We start from the raw sequence: 14,525 nt of genomic DNA on the forward strand, positions 1-14,525 counted from the left end.
GCAGGAGCGCTGCCCCGCCAAACAGATTCTTGGCTGCTTCTGGTGCACCCTGACCACTGCCTGGGGAGCGACCACTTCGAGGTCAGCACTCAAGTCCCCGGCAGGCACTTCCACAGCGTTCCAGGCCGTTTGCCAATCCCTGGTGCGTCTGACCTTTCCCTGCCCCGGTCGCCTGAGGGCAGCCCGACTCACTCCCGAGGAAACAGACTCCCAGAGCTTAGGTGTCGTGTTCAGGTGACGCATCTAGAATGTGCCAGAACTGAGACTGGAACCCAGGTCTCCGGAGATTCGTTAGGATGCTTTCCTTTATGCATTTATACTGAGTCCGTCAGCGCGGTGCTGCTGACAATGACAATGAAGGTAACGTCCTGATCATTTATGGCGTATCTATCAAGCCATAGGCCCTTTGCATACAGTGCCTCTTTTAATCCAAGGGAGACATTAACATCCACATGTTACAAATTAGGAAATCAGAGCCCTGGGTTAGGGCTCAGTCGTGATTGCTGAAGAGTATGTTCTTTTTATTTAGTCAGCTAGTTATTTGTTTTTATTTTTTTAACTTTTTTTTTTTTAATATTTATTTTTGAGAGAGAGGGAGGGAGACATAGAGTGCAAGCAGGGAAGGGGCAGAGAGGGAGACACAGAATCCGAAGCAGGCTCCAGGCTCCGAGGTGTCAGCACAGAGCCCGACGCGGAGCCCGAACCCACGAACCGTGCGATCAGGACCTGGGTCGAAGTCGGAGGCTTAACCCACTGAGCCACCCAGATGCCTCATGACCTCGTTAACCTTAATTACTTCCTATAAAGTCCGATCTCCAAATCCAGGCACACGGGGGGTGTTAGGGCTTCAATGTATGAATTTTGGAGGGACACGATTCAGTCCATGGCGGGTAGTCGCTGGAGGAGAGGGACCCTCTCATTCATCGGAACCCTTTGGAGCTTGCAAGGGCGAAGGGGAAAGGGGGATCCATTGGAATGTGCCTCTGAGTCACATTCCCTGTCCAAAGCCTGTGTGGGCCCAGCACAGTGATGCTGAATCCGGCTTTTAGACCCCGCTGCCACGGTTACTAACATGTGACCTTGGACATTTCCTTTCTCCAAGTATAAGTGTCTTCATCTATAAAATGTGGGAATAATCTTAAGAATGTTGGAAATAGCATATGTAAAAGTGCTTCTAAAACAGTAATGTCATAAAACTATGTCAGATATCATTGTTATTTTATTTATTTTTTTAAACGTTTATTTATTATTAAGAGACAGAGAGAGACAGAGCATGAGCATGGCAGGGGCAGAGAGAGGAGGAGACACAGAATCCGAAGCAGGCTCCAGGCTCCGAGCTGTCGGCACAGAGCCCGACGCAAGGCTCGAACTCACGAACCGCAAGATCACGACCGGAGCTGAAGTCTGACGCTTAACCGACTGAGCCACCCAGGCGCCACGATTATGTCAGATATTATTAAGAATAATCAGAATCAGTCCCGACTTTAAGTGTTTACAGCCATGGTATGGAAGACAAATTATATACAGCGTGCACCTGTTATGTGCTGAATTGTTCCCCCATAAAGATGCTGAAGCCCTAATCTCTGGTACCTGTGACTAGAACTCTATTCGGAAACGGGGTCTTTTGCATATGATCAAATGAAGGTCATGAGAATGGGCTCTAATCCAATATGACTGGTGTTCTTATAAAAAAGGGGAAATGTGGACATAGAGGCAGACACACACAGGGGAAAGACGATATGAAGACAGAGGGAGAAGACAGCGGTCTGTAAGCAAAGAAAACACTTGAGGCTACGGAAGCCAGGGGAGAGGCCCGGAACAGATTCCCCCTCAGCCCCTCAGGAGGATGCAGCTTGGCTGACATGTTGACCTTGGCCTTCCAGCATCCAGAGCTCTGAGACGGAATGTCTTGGTTTGAGCCAGCCAGTCTGTGTTACTTTGGGATGGCAGCCTCGGGAAAGTGACAGAGCACCATACCCTGAAATTGCTTTTCGTTTTACGCCAGTTTATCAAATTCAGAAGTACTTATGAAGTAACTACTGCATGCCCTCCCTCCATGAAGCTTGATAAGGCGTTACTGAAAGAGCAAAAGGAAAGGACCAGGCTGTAGCTCATTTGAAGCGAGACACTCCTCTAGAAGTTCAGGGAAGGGAGAAGTGCACAGGAGCTGAGAGGTCAGAGGGCGAAATCTGAACTGGATCCTGGGGATAGGGAGGTTCCAGATGGGTGGGACAGAACACAGCCCAGGCAAAGGCCCGGAGGTCCACTGATAGCAAATCTGCTTTTTCACTCTCCCCGAGGTTCCTCCCCCTCCACCCTGCTTCCCCCTGGGTGAAGCTTTCCCCGCCTCCTTGTCTTTCAAGGCCCCTGACCCTCTCCCCCCGAGCTGATTTTGCAGGTGATCGTAGCTAGCTGTGGCTCAGATCTCAACGACTCTCATGCTTTATGTGCGTGTCTGTTGTCCTGTGACTGAGCTTTGGAAAACTGCGCTCTGATTCTGTGGCAGGAGACGTCACGATGTGCCCACCAAAACGGCCGTGTTCTCCTGGGCACAGAGGAAGACTGTAATTCCAGGACCCCTTGCATCCAGGTAGCACCTCGTGACTAACTCTGGTCAGTGAATGCGGGCCAATGTGACGTATGCCTCCTTCAGGCCTGGATCCTAGTGACTGCCTCCCCCCCCCACCCCCCCACCCCCCCCCCCGCCCCGGCCCCCGACGCCCAGCTAGCACTGTCTCCTCTCTTGTTGCTGGCTGGAAGTCAAGGGGTCGGCGGAGTCCTCAGAAGTCCTGAAGGAAGAATCTCCAGTTGGAAGAGATTCTGCTGGAATCTCCAGCTGGAAGCGGCTGGAGTTCCCGAATGCTCGTGACCAGCCTTCCCCGAGCCCTCCAACTGCAACCTGAGTGAGAAGTGAGCCTCACGTGTGACCCCAGCAGAACGTGACTTACCCCGTCCAACCCAGTATCCACCTGGTGGATGGGCCTGGGTTTGACATGTGACCGCAGGCGTCTCACCTGTAACCCTACCCTCTGCGTGGATATACTGCAGGAAGCCTACTCCATCACCGTGGCTGCTGGTCTGCTGAGAAGGAAAGAGGGTGCCCCAGGTACCAGAGTGGCTCCCTGTGACATCACCCCGGCCCCCTGCTGCTGACAGCTCAGTAATGATCGCATTTAATCCCCACAGCAGGGCTGCCTAGGAGACTAAATGCCTCTGGGGTGGTTTTGCCATTTGCTTGCTGAGAGAGAGAGAGAGAGAGAGAGAGAGAGAGAGGTCTGGGCTTCGACCACCTTGCCTGCCGGCCCACCCTATTCCCCCCCCACCCCGAAGCCACCCACCAGCATTCCTCTCTGCAGCCTCCTGTGTAATGGGAGTTCACTCACCACTTTTGTGGAGGAGTATTTGAGGAGGATTTGCGTTTTCCCCTAGAGACGCGAGAGAGACAGACTGTCTTAGCCTAACACTAACGCCCAGCTCCGCATTCATGGCTGTTTCTGTGGTTACCTTTTCTTCGGGGATGTTTGGGGTGGGTGGTGGTGGGTGGGTGTATATATTTGCTTTTCCAGGGCCCAGATCTTCGGGAGCTACTGGGAGGAGAGGCTCTGGGAAGCACGGTCCCTCACTCCCTCTCTCCCAGGCAGGTGCCTTCGGAGGGGGACTGAGGAAGTCTGCAGGACGCATGGGGTTGTCTCTCCCTGACACCCAGGCCACCGGTCCCTGAAAAAGGAGATTTCCCCCAAGTCCCTTCCTCCGCAGAGACTGAAGGCCCAGAGCACGTCTGGGAGGGAAGGGCCCGAAAAAAGCCTGCTCCTCCTCCCGTCCATTTCCTAGGTGGGGAAACCAAGGCCGGGAGTCTAAGGGACTTGCCCAAACCGCCCGCCCGGAATTGGCAAAGGCAACCAGAGCTGGAACTCAGGTGTCCTCGGTTCTTCCCTGAAAAAGGCGCGGGAAGGCTGGTGTTATCTGCCCGGGGGGCTGGCGGGGAGGATGCCAGAGGGCCCCGGGAGATGGCCTGGGGCGACTCCAGCCTCTTCCCTTTCTGGGCCACCAGAAAGGGCTGCACTTCCTGCAGAGGACTGGGGAGGCGGGGGAGTGGGCGCGGAACTGGCCCCTCCCGGTGCCGCCTCCCCGCCTCTCCCACACCCGTAGGCCAGAGGCCAAGGGTTAGGGAGGCGGAACTGGTGCTCGGCCCCGGTCCTGCCCCGAAATCCAGCCGACACGGGACCGGGTTAAGGCCTACGCCGGGCGGAGAGTGCGCTAAAGGGCCGCGAGGGGCCGGCGCGGAAAGCTCCGAGGCCCCCGGCCGAAGGGCCAGCAAGGGGCGTGGCTAGGGACGGGGGCGCGACCCAAGCAGGGTAGGTGGGCGGGGGCAAGACGGGGGCGTGGTCGAGACGGGGGTGGGTCCGCTGGAAACTTGAGCGCCGGCCCCGGCCGCACGCTCCGCCCCCGGCCCCCGCCTCCGGGTCCCGCCTTCGAGTCCCTTCCTTCCCGGCGCTGGCAGGCGGGCCGAGGCGACCGCAGGCGGCGGACGGGCGGACCGGCGGACAGGCGGGCGCCTCCACCTCTTTCCCTCCCTCGCTGCCGGCTTCCTTTTGTTTTTCTGGGAGGCGATGAACGCAGGGCCGGCGCGGAGGCTGCGGGCGCACGGAGGCCCGCGCTCCTAGCCACCCTCCCGGCCTCGGCGCGCTCGTCCCGGGCAGCGGCCCGCGCCTGCCCCAGCGCCCGCGGCGCCGAACTTGGGCTGGGGAAGCCGGCGGACCGCGTCCTGCTGCGGAGCAGGTAGGGTAGCGAGGGGCTGCGGGCTCCGGAGAGTGCCGGCGTGGGCACTGGCGTGAGCTACGATCGGGCTCTCTGCGTGCGTGAGTGTGTGTGTGTGTGTGTGTGTGTGTGTGCGTGCGCGCGCGCTCGCGTGTGTGTGTTGGGGGTGCCTGTGTTTGTCTGCGTGGTGGAGTTGTGGGTGACCGAGGACGGTGGCGTGTCCCTGGAATGGCGTGTCCTCGTGGGGATCCGTGTGTGCAGTGGGTGTGCACATTTTGGGCTGCGTTTGTGGAATTGTGTGTCCGGGCGCAGTTGCTGGTGGGGACGGGTGCGGGGCGGGTGGCTTGGGTGGGCGGCTGCGCGTGGGGCGCGGGTGGCGGGGTGGGCGTGGGCGTCCAGCCTTGCGTGCGGGGCCCTCTGTCCCCCTCCGGCCGGCGCAGTGCGGAGCTCCAGGGCCCCGGGAGACAGCTGGGATCCGAGGGAGGTAGTGCGGGCCTTTGGGGCAGCCTTGGCTGGCCCCGCGGGGGTGGGGGGCAGGTGCGCGCGGCCCACGTGGGTGGCAGGTGAGCTCCGGCCAGGGTAGGGGGCTGGCGCGGTGGCCATCCGCTCCCTCCTTACGGGCGGAGGGGCGACGGACAGAGAGCCCTGCTCCTGAGTTGGGAGCCCTGGTATCGCCGTGACCCGCACTGCGACCTGGGCCAGACACGCCACCTTCTCTGGTTGAGATTTGGTTCTGTATCAAATGGGGACAGTTCCTCCCTTGGGGTATGTCATGACATTTAAAATGAGAACGCGCTAAAGATAGGTCTTGGCCGGGTGCTTGGCACATAGTAGGTGCTAAGTTAATTGAATTAGCGTCTCGGTCTCTTTTTTAATCCTTTTTTCCCCTTCATCGTGGGTGGGGCTATTACATCCCCCGCCCCCCGCGCGTGTTTTGTGCCTCTCTTACGGCCCTAACTTAACCGCGAAGCACCGAGATTCGAGAAAGTTTAGGCTGCTGGGTGCGCCGCCTGCTCGCCGCATCTCCCGGGCGGCGCCGCCTCGGGTGTGCAAGAGCGCGCAGCGCCCCGCAGCGAAGTCTCCAGCGCCCGAGCTGGGGGTCCCTCTCCTGGCCAAACGCGGCGGCTGCTGGAGTCGGGAGCCTTTTTGTTCAACAAGTGCCTAGTCCCCGGGGCTATAGCATCTCACACAGTCTGCCAGCCAGGGCGTGAAAGTGGAGCTCCCCGCAGACGTGAATCTCGGGCTCCCAGGGCATCCCAGCCTGGCCTCGTCAAGCTGAAGGCCATACCCCTTTACTCTCGGCCAACACCCATTCCCCCTAGAGGAGGCTGTTTGCCAGGACGGCGAGTCCCGCCTTGGGCCTCGGCATTGGATTCCATCCGACCCTACCCCCCCCCCCCCCCCATGCAACTGCGGTTCTGTTGGATCAGCCTTCCGCAGCAGGCCGAGGCTCCGTGGGACCCTTCCTCCTAGTCCTACACCACAATGTGTAAAATATTTAGTTTGAAACCTACTACTATGTAACATTGAACGGCAGTGGATGTGCACACCCTCTAACCACGATGCAATCTCGGGGAGAGCCCTGCCAACCGCAGCACAGACCCAGCAGGGCCAGCTGGCCCGCGCTGCCCTGCTGCCTTCTCCCAGAGCTGGTGATTCCTTCCCTCCATCGCCGTGGTTTCTTTCTTCCTCTCGGGACCCTCCCCAGTCAGGAAAACAAATAACCTTTCACCAGGGGAGCGGCCAGCCTCATGGTCCGTGAGGCTCTAAAAATGGAGCAGTGGCATGGAATGGGGACCATCATGGGCTGTGCGGAGGTATGGGATGCGATTCCCGGGATCATCGGCTCTCGGTGGGTGTGCTCCGGGAAGCTGGCATCCTTTGCAGGCTTTTATGACACAGGAGCCAAAACCTCTCGTTTGCTCTGTCTTTTGCCAGCACTGACCGCCGAGGCTTCAGCGGTGATCGCAGGCCAGGGGACCTGGCTAAGCTAAGTTTTCATCTGATTTGGTGTCAGGGGCACACATAAAATGCAACCTGCTTTTTCTGTTTTCCTAAAATGATTTTATATCCTAGAGGGAAAAAAGGGCCTTTCATCTGAATCCTGCTCTCTTCCCCGTAATCAGATTCAGTAATACTGGAAAACAAAACAAAACAAAACAAACAAATCAGGCTGGCTTTCTCAGATCAGAAGATAGACTAAGAGCTGGCCTGTTTGTTGTTGTGGTGGTTGTTTTGTATTTTCTGCTTTAAGCCACCCTTTATCTCAAGCAAACCAGTGTTTTGGCCCTAGATCTATTTCTGTTTCACTTTTGAGAGCGCCTGTAATTACTGAGCTCTTGAGGTTTTATTGGATAATGTGCCGGAGGGAAGGCTCAGGGGCTCTGCCTCTTGCTTGCGGTGGGATTTGGTTCGATGTGGTGCGTTTTAGCCTTGCTTGCTCCCTTTGGGTTCCGCTGTGATGCTTTTTGTAAGGTGGAAAATAGATGTCGACGTGTGATAATCGTGGGGGACACTTGGCATTGGGAATCAGAAGGCTGGAAGCTCAGACTTGTGCAGGAACAAGTCTAAACCCCAGAAGAACAGAGATTTGCCCAAACTCTGGCCAGTATCCATTCATTTCCAACAAACCCTCTAGAGGGAAACTCTTAAGAGATATAAAGGAGCTGGGACTCATTCTTCCAGAATTTATGCTAACGCTGCTCTCTGGCCACTGACTGGGCCGTGCAGAATTCGGAATGCAAGCTTTTGAACCCCAAGGAGTGGACTCACCTTTGTGCTCAGCCCCCATGTGGGCTTCGTCTTTATTGAGCTCTGTCTCTACCTGGAGATGCTGCGGAGTTTGCTCTTAGTAAGGCAGAAGTACTCTCTTCCCCGGCTGGCACCCGCTACCTTCACGGCTCCGCGTGCACGGTTACAAAGGTTGCCTTTTTCCATAAAATACCCTAGTGTGCATCTGTGCATTAGGCACTCTGTCTCCCCGTCACGCCTACAGTCCTTCCCTCAAACTTATTCTAAGACCTCGTATTGCCACTCCTAAGTGGTAAAGTGCTCAGGTCACTGAGGAACCGGTGATAATCCTGGATAGGACTAAGGAGCCCCAGAGTGTATTTGGCACCAAAGAGTAAGCTGCTTGGCAGCTGAAATTTTATCTAGATCGGGATCAGGTTTGTGTTAGAATTTCGCATTCCAGGAAGCCCTAAACCAAGCTTGTTTGTTACGGGATAATGCTTCCAATTTGTGAGTCGCCAGCCCAGGCTTGACGGGGGGGATTAAGCGTATTTTGCTAGTGTGTCAGCCCCAAATGTCATTGTGCTTGTGGAAGGAGGGCACTTGTAGCCTTTAATGACGCTCTGTCTACTTTGGGCCTCACCATTCTCCCCCAGTCTTCGTTGGGTTTCTTTGGCGTTTTCATGCCCACATGCGAGGCTGTGCCCTCGATGCATCTCATACAGCTCTCGTGCTCTTTGCTTTGGGTCGAGTTTCCAACCAGGGGGTGACAGGTAATTGTATATGGAGATAGCAGAGGGGGTTCAGGAGCTGTCTCCATGACTCTTGCTCTATGGGGGGGAAGATGTTTCTTTCAAAGCACTTTCCACCAGAAAAAAAAAAAAAAGGGTGGAACCTAGTGGCATGGGTTTTAATGTAACTTCAGGTAATCGATACAGTTTGACAGGTACAACATTTCTTAGGTGCTGATGAGCAAGTCTAGAGAATTTTTTTTTTCTTTTTATCATCAGAAAAGCACAGTAAATCCTTTAAGAGAACCCTGCCTTGGCCATGTCCTTTCAAGTATAATTGAATTTCAGAGGCAGAGCTTCATATCTCTGCATTTATGAGGCATGACTAACTAAAGACACCTTCGGGGAGATCTTAGGCTTTCTCCCTGTTGCAGCCCTCCCCTGCCAACAGCAGGTGGGCAGAGATGTCTTCTTGGGGCTCTTTTCATTTTTCTTTATAAGCCGAGTGCACGCCGCCCCCCCCCCCCCCTGCACCTGCTAATCCAGCAGCTGTGTTTTCCAGATATCGGTTTCTTTTCAGCTCTTGAGGTACAGCTCAGATTGGCAGGAAACCAGGAGACGGGGTGGGGTGCTGGCATCCGCCGTCCCTGCCTCATTGGGTAAATTTCTGAAGAGCGAGTGATGGGAGTGCGACCCTTGCCTACGAGACAGTTCAATGTACTCCATGGATAGAACTACTATGATTCTGAAGACAGGAGGAAGGCTTTGGGGGGCTGCACGGTTCTCCTCCTGGAAGTCTTCCATGATTGCCTCAGTACCCTGTGGCCGCAGCTGAAATCGTCCCTCTCTCTGTGTCTCTTTCAGCCAGGGAGGTGTCCCTGAGTCAGGCCCTCTTCTAAGCGCTCTCCTTTCACCTGGGCTCCCATCAGGTGAGCAAACCTGAGTTCTCCCAGTGCTCGGACCCCACGCCGTGGTGCAGGCTGCACGCAAGTACACCATCAAAGCAGAGCCCCGAACTTCCCCTCCACCTCCAAGCCGGTCTTTTTTTTTTTTTTTAATTTTTTTTTTTTTTAACGTTTATTTATTTTTGAGACAGAGAGAGACAGAGCATGAACAGGGGAGGGGCAGAGAGAGAGGGAGACGCAGAATTGGAAGCAGGCTCCAGGCTCTGAGCCATCAGCCCAGAGCCCGACGCGGGGCTCGAACTCACGGACCTTGAGATCGTGACCTGAGCTGAAGTCGGACGCTTAACCGACTGAGCCACTCAGGCGCCCCCAAGCCAGTCTTTTTTTACCTGTTATGATGAAGGACTCTAGCCAGCTTGTTCATGACCGCTAGAGATCTCCTGAGTGTGTCTGAGCTCTTTCCCTTTCTTTCTGTGTCCGTAAATCGGTCAGTCCTCTGTTGCCCGGGTCCCTCCTCTCGGTCCCCACGGTTCCTCTTCTGCAGAGTAGCGCTTTCTCGTCCCGTATCCTGGAGCCCGGCCTCCAGTTCCTCAGTCATCGCTGCCATCAGGTCGGTGTTGAAAACAGATTTTGTCATCTAACTCTGTGCTCCGGCCCCCCCCCCCCCCCCCCCCGCCCCCGCTCCCAGTTCATGCTCTTCCTTAGTCAATATTCTTCTGGACACCTGCCGTGTGCCTTGCTCGAGCAGGACTCTGGAAGCTGGACACAGGCTTCCTCACGGCCACAGCCCGGCTTGGGCTGGGGGTTGGGGAGACCACCCACGTCTCCTGAGAGCCCATCTGAGGGCTTCTCAGACCTTGACAAGTGCCCCAGGGAAGCACCACTCCCCCCACCCCACCCCAACTAGGGCAAAGGGGGTCAAGGTTCTGGGATCCGATCTTCTAAGCTGCAGTGGGAGGGGTGCAGGTGTCTGTGGGGGGGGAGACGGGACTGTGAGGGGGAGGGTGGCCGGGCTGCTCCAGTGCCCGCTTTTCTTCTCTCCCACCCAGACTTCTTTATCTGCTAAACTCCTACTCATCCTTGAAAGAAAGATTTGTTTAACTAACAGCTTTATTGAGATAGAATTTATATACCATGAAGCGTACCCATTTCAAACATGTCCAATTCACTACTTTTCAGTAAATCTACAGAATTGCGCAAGCGTCACCACAATCCAGTTTTAGAACCTTTGCATCACCCCAGAAAGCTCCCTTGTGCCCGTTTACTGTCATTCTCTGTTCCCGCCCCCGCCCCCAGGCAGCCGCCAATGGGCTTTCCGTCTGGAGATTTGCCTTTTCTTCCTGCCTCTTGTTTTATAGATTTGGCCTAAGGGCCTCTTCCTTGAGGCCTTCCTGGAGTTTTCCAGGGAGAGTTGATTGCTCTCCTAGGCTGATCAAGTGGCCGGGTGCTGCTGATCAAGTGGCCGGGTGCTTGTTTCCCCGGCTGGATGGCCGGCTCTTTGGCACAGTGACTGCGTCCTTCTGGCCCCCAGCCCTCCCCTAGCACAGCACTGGGCGCCCGGGGTGCACCCAGGGCAAATTGTCCGTGCTTGGTGCAGTCGCTTCCCTCGTGTTTCTTTTGTCAGCTCCCGAGTTAGAATTCAGTAGAGGGTTAGAATTCTAAATACAGGGCAGGCAATTATGATGTGGGGCAAGAACGTGTGAGGCAGGCGGGGTCAAACCCATTTTTTAAATGAAAACATCCAGGATGCCCAGAGCAAAACAACTTGCCCAAAGCCATCCGCAGGAAGGAGAAGAACCAAGAATTAAGCCAGGTCGCTTTCTCTCCCACCCCTGTTTGGAAATCAGGGCATCCCTTCCTGTGGCTTTTCCTGCAGTCCCGTTCAGTTTTTCTTGTCATTGCCTCCAAGTCATGTAAACAGACTCCTTGTAGGGTATGAATTTGCCCTACGCGGCCCATCTTCATTTGCCCCATTACTTGGCTCACGGCTGGCCAGGTAGGAGTGACTCAAGCGCGTGTGTGTGCGTGTGTGTGTGCGTGTGTGCGTGCAGAGAGGTCTCCTGGGAGATGGATAGAGAGAGGCCCCGGGAGTGCGGGAGGTGCACTTACCTGGCTTGTGCGTTTCAGAAGAACTTCTCTCCTTGTGTCATTTTTGCCCTTTCAAGAAAAGCGGAGGAGGAGACCCCATTTTACAGATTGCAAACTGAGTCACGGAAGCTGTATACTCAGTGTATGTAGGTGGATCGGGGTCTGGGGTGTGGACCGCCAGGTCACAAATGCTCACTCTCTCTCCCACCGATGCACAGAACTTGCATGATAGACAGCAAGAGTGTCTCGTCTCTTTCTGAAGACTGGAGATGTTGGGGTCTGGCAGACCTGGGTTTGAGTCAGGCTCTGCTCTGTCCTTCATCAGCTGGGTGGCGCTTTGGAGCCCCAGTTTGCTCACGCGCACAAAGAGGTTCCATGGAACCGTATCACATGGAACGTGGATGTATTGGACCCCGTTGAGTCTTTGGCCAGTCACATGTCTGCGGCAAGTGCCGGTGGCTGTTGCTATTTCAACATTCCTGGGTGGCTGGCGGTGCCTCCTCTGCTGCTCAGTATTTCTTTTCCAATTCAGGTTTATTAGGCGTCTTTGACCCAGACCGTAGTAGCAAAGCATTTGAGGTGGGAGCCTGTGAATGTGTGCCAAGTCTCCTGGAGGGGAGCTGGTGCGGCTCACGATTTGAAGTTTAGGGAGCTGCCCTTTCGGATGGCCCGGCTTCTCAGAAGCATCTCTGAGGGTCGCTGACCCACTCGTGGGGACCCCGAGCGAGGGGGAGCTGCACAAAGAGATCTGCAGGATATTCCTGCAGATGAGGCCCCGAACTCTTGATCCCCCGCCTCCTTGAGCGTTGGAAGCGTTTATTGAGTTTGGATGCGAGCGTGCCGGTGGGCCAATGGGCCGCCCGGGGGCTCTCGGGGACGCTGGCGGAGTCATGATTCTGTGTGGCGGTGTGTGTGTGGATCACAGCCCTTGTTTTCTTCCCCTCCAGCAGCAAAATGCTCAAGTCTCTGCTTCCTTCCTGTGCATTTGACAGGCATCTCCAGACAACAGAATTGACGACAGCTCCCGACCCTGCCCCGTCACTCCCATACTCTCTTTGCTGTGCCGTCATCCATTTTTGGAGGGAAGTGAGCACCGCTCAAAATCAGTCACCCGGGGTTAAAAACAAATCACTTCCAACACGGTACAATTTTCTGTATTTACATGTGGTTCACATGTGGGGCTGGAGAGTCGCTCCTGCCGGTGTGAGCGTGGGATGCCTAGAAAAGGCTGCCCCAGCCGTGGGCCCGAGGCAGGGCTGTGGGTGGGCAGGACCGACGGCTCGCTCACGCTCTCTCTCAGCCCTCTCCAAGGCGTGGGGTGGCGGTGGCAGCAATAAGGCTTTATTAAAAATCCTCAGTCATGCAGTGCCAGCCGCATGCCGGGTGACGCAGCCTGGATGGTCTGGTTCAGCTTCCGAGGGCGGGAGACAAAATGGGGTGGCTGCTCTGGCTTCTTTGGGCGTCTCTCTTCTCAGTAAGTAAAGGGAGAAAGATGCTAAGGCTTGGCTGTCTCTCGGGCTGTGCTTTTGGCACCTGTGGTCCATTCTTATTCTGCAGGGAGCGTCTGTCCCTCTTCTCTCTCTCTCTCTGAAGATGGGATGAAGAACGGCCGTTTTTATGAGCGTACGTTCTTGGCGATACGCTGTTATTATCTGGCCTGAAAACAACATGGCCCGGCTGATTGTTTTGAGAGCGAGGCGGAAGGTGGCTTATGCATTTGGGAACTATTTTCACCATTGGTCGAGCCGGTGGGGGGAGGGGAAGATGTCGCCCAGGTAAGGGATTCCAGGTTCTCTCGGCCAGGGGCCCCCAAGCACTGGGAAGGTCTCACGGTGGCCCGGTGCTCCTTCCCGGTGCGCTTTGTCCCGGGGCCACTTGCTGGCTTCCCACGCCGTCCACGTGATTATCCTCATCATCGCCGCCATCACCATCATCACCATCCAGTCTCCACACTGCTTCCCAGCCTTTGAGCGATTGCTTCCCGCGTAGCCCATTTCCGTTGAGTTAGCTGTTCTTTGCTGGCAGGTTGGGGAGGGGTGCCCACTGTTAGGAGGGTAGTGAGGGGAGTTAGCACAAGATGATGATAGGCCTGGAGAACCCAGATGGGTGGGTGATGGGATGTTACTCTAAAAGAGGCCGCGTGAGACTCCCTGGTCTGGAGTGTCCTTGGAAAATCCCACCTGGGATGGTTACTTTTATGTGTCAGTTTGACTTGGCTAAGGGATGCCCAGATAGCTGGTAAAACATGACCTCTGGGTGTGTCTATGAGGGTGATTCTTGGAGAGATTAGCGTTTGAGTCAGTAGACTGAGTAAAAAAAGCCCCCCTCACCGATGTGTGCAGGCATCATTCAACCATCGAGGGCCCGAATAGGACAGAAAGGCGGAGGGAGGTGGGATTTACTGTTTGAGCTGGGAAGTCCTTGTCCTTGTCCTTGGACATCAGCGCTTCTGGTTCTCGGGCCTTCGGACTCGGACTGAATAACACCGGCTTTCCCGGGTCTCTAGCTCGCAGGCGGCAGACCGTGGGATTTCTCGGCCTCCAAAGTCGCGTGAGCCAATTCCAGTAAGTCTCCTCATATGTACATACCTCTTACTGGTTCTGTTTTTCTGGAGAACCTTGACTGATACACCAGCCACTCTGCAGGCCCGGGAGAGAGTCCGTGGTACCTGTTCTGTTGAGCTCCCCTTCGCCCTTACAGGGAAGATAAATTGCCCTTCACTTACCCTCTTCACCGGTGCAGGTTGGAGCCTGACCTTGCTGGTTGGGCCCTGTGCGTGTCTGCCTCTCCCAGGGCAGCGGACCTCTTTGCATGCGGGACCTTGTGGATTTCTCTTCCTTGTCCCCCCCTTCCTGGCACAGAGCCTGGAACACAACGGATGCCCAGGTGTGTGGCTGGACCACCACTCTCTTCCCTCCCCTGTTGGATGGTGGGGGGGGAGTTGAAGTATTTAAACCTTAACACCTTTGCCGAAGGGCCTTGCTTTGCAGGCCCGGATGTGTGATCAGCAGGTCAGCACACTCATGCTGCTTTCTGTGCTCATCACTGATTAGCGAGTGTTTTACCCATTCATTAAAATTATGAGACAGCGGTATAGAAGCCATCAAGGCTTTCTGGGCTGGCGGAATGACCCCCATCTGATCATTGATGTCTGGCTTTACCTTGGCAGGAGAGGTTTTTCCTCTCCAGATCTCAGTTTCGTTATTTGTCAAACGGGACTCAGGACCAGGTCACCTTTACAGTCTCTGTCTGCTCTACGATCCGACATAAAGCCCAGAGACAATTTTCCTAGGCCAACTGACTGCAAAAATTA

The 14,525-nt window shown here is 55.4% G+C and overlaps 1 protein-coding gene across 1 annotated transcript in view; it reads left to right on the forward strand.

The window, feature by feature from the left end:
* The first annotated feature begins 4,422 nt into the window (after positions 1 to 4,422).
* The window catches only part of HPCAL1 (hippocalcin like 1), a 104,716-nt gene continuing 94,613 nt past the window's right edge, over positions 4,423 to 14,525 (forward strand). The window contains exon 1 of the mRNA XM_060648432.3: positions 4,423 to 4,779. The gene's annotated coding sequence lies outside the window, so the exon portion shown is untranslated. The remainder of the gene's footprint in view (positions 4,780 to 14,525) is intronic.

The sequence above is a fragment of the Panthera onca genome, chromosome A3, assembly GCF_046562875.1.
Source record: "Panthera onca isolate mPanOnc1 chromosome A3, mPanOnc1 haplotype 2, whole genome shotgun sequence".
NCBI lineage: Eukaryota > Metazoa > Chordata > Mammalia > Carnivora > Felidae > Panthera > Panthera onca.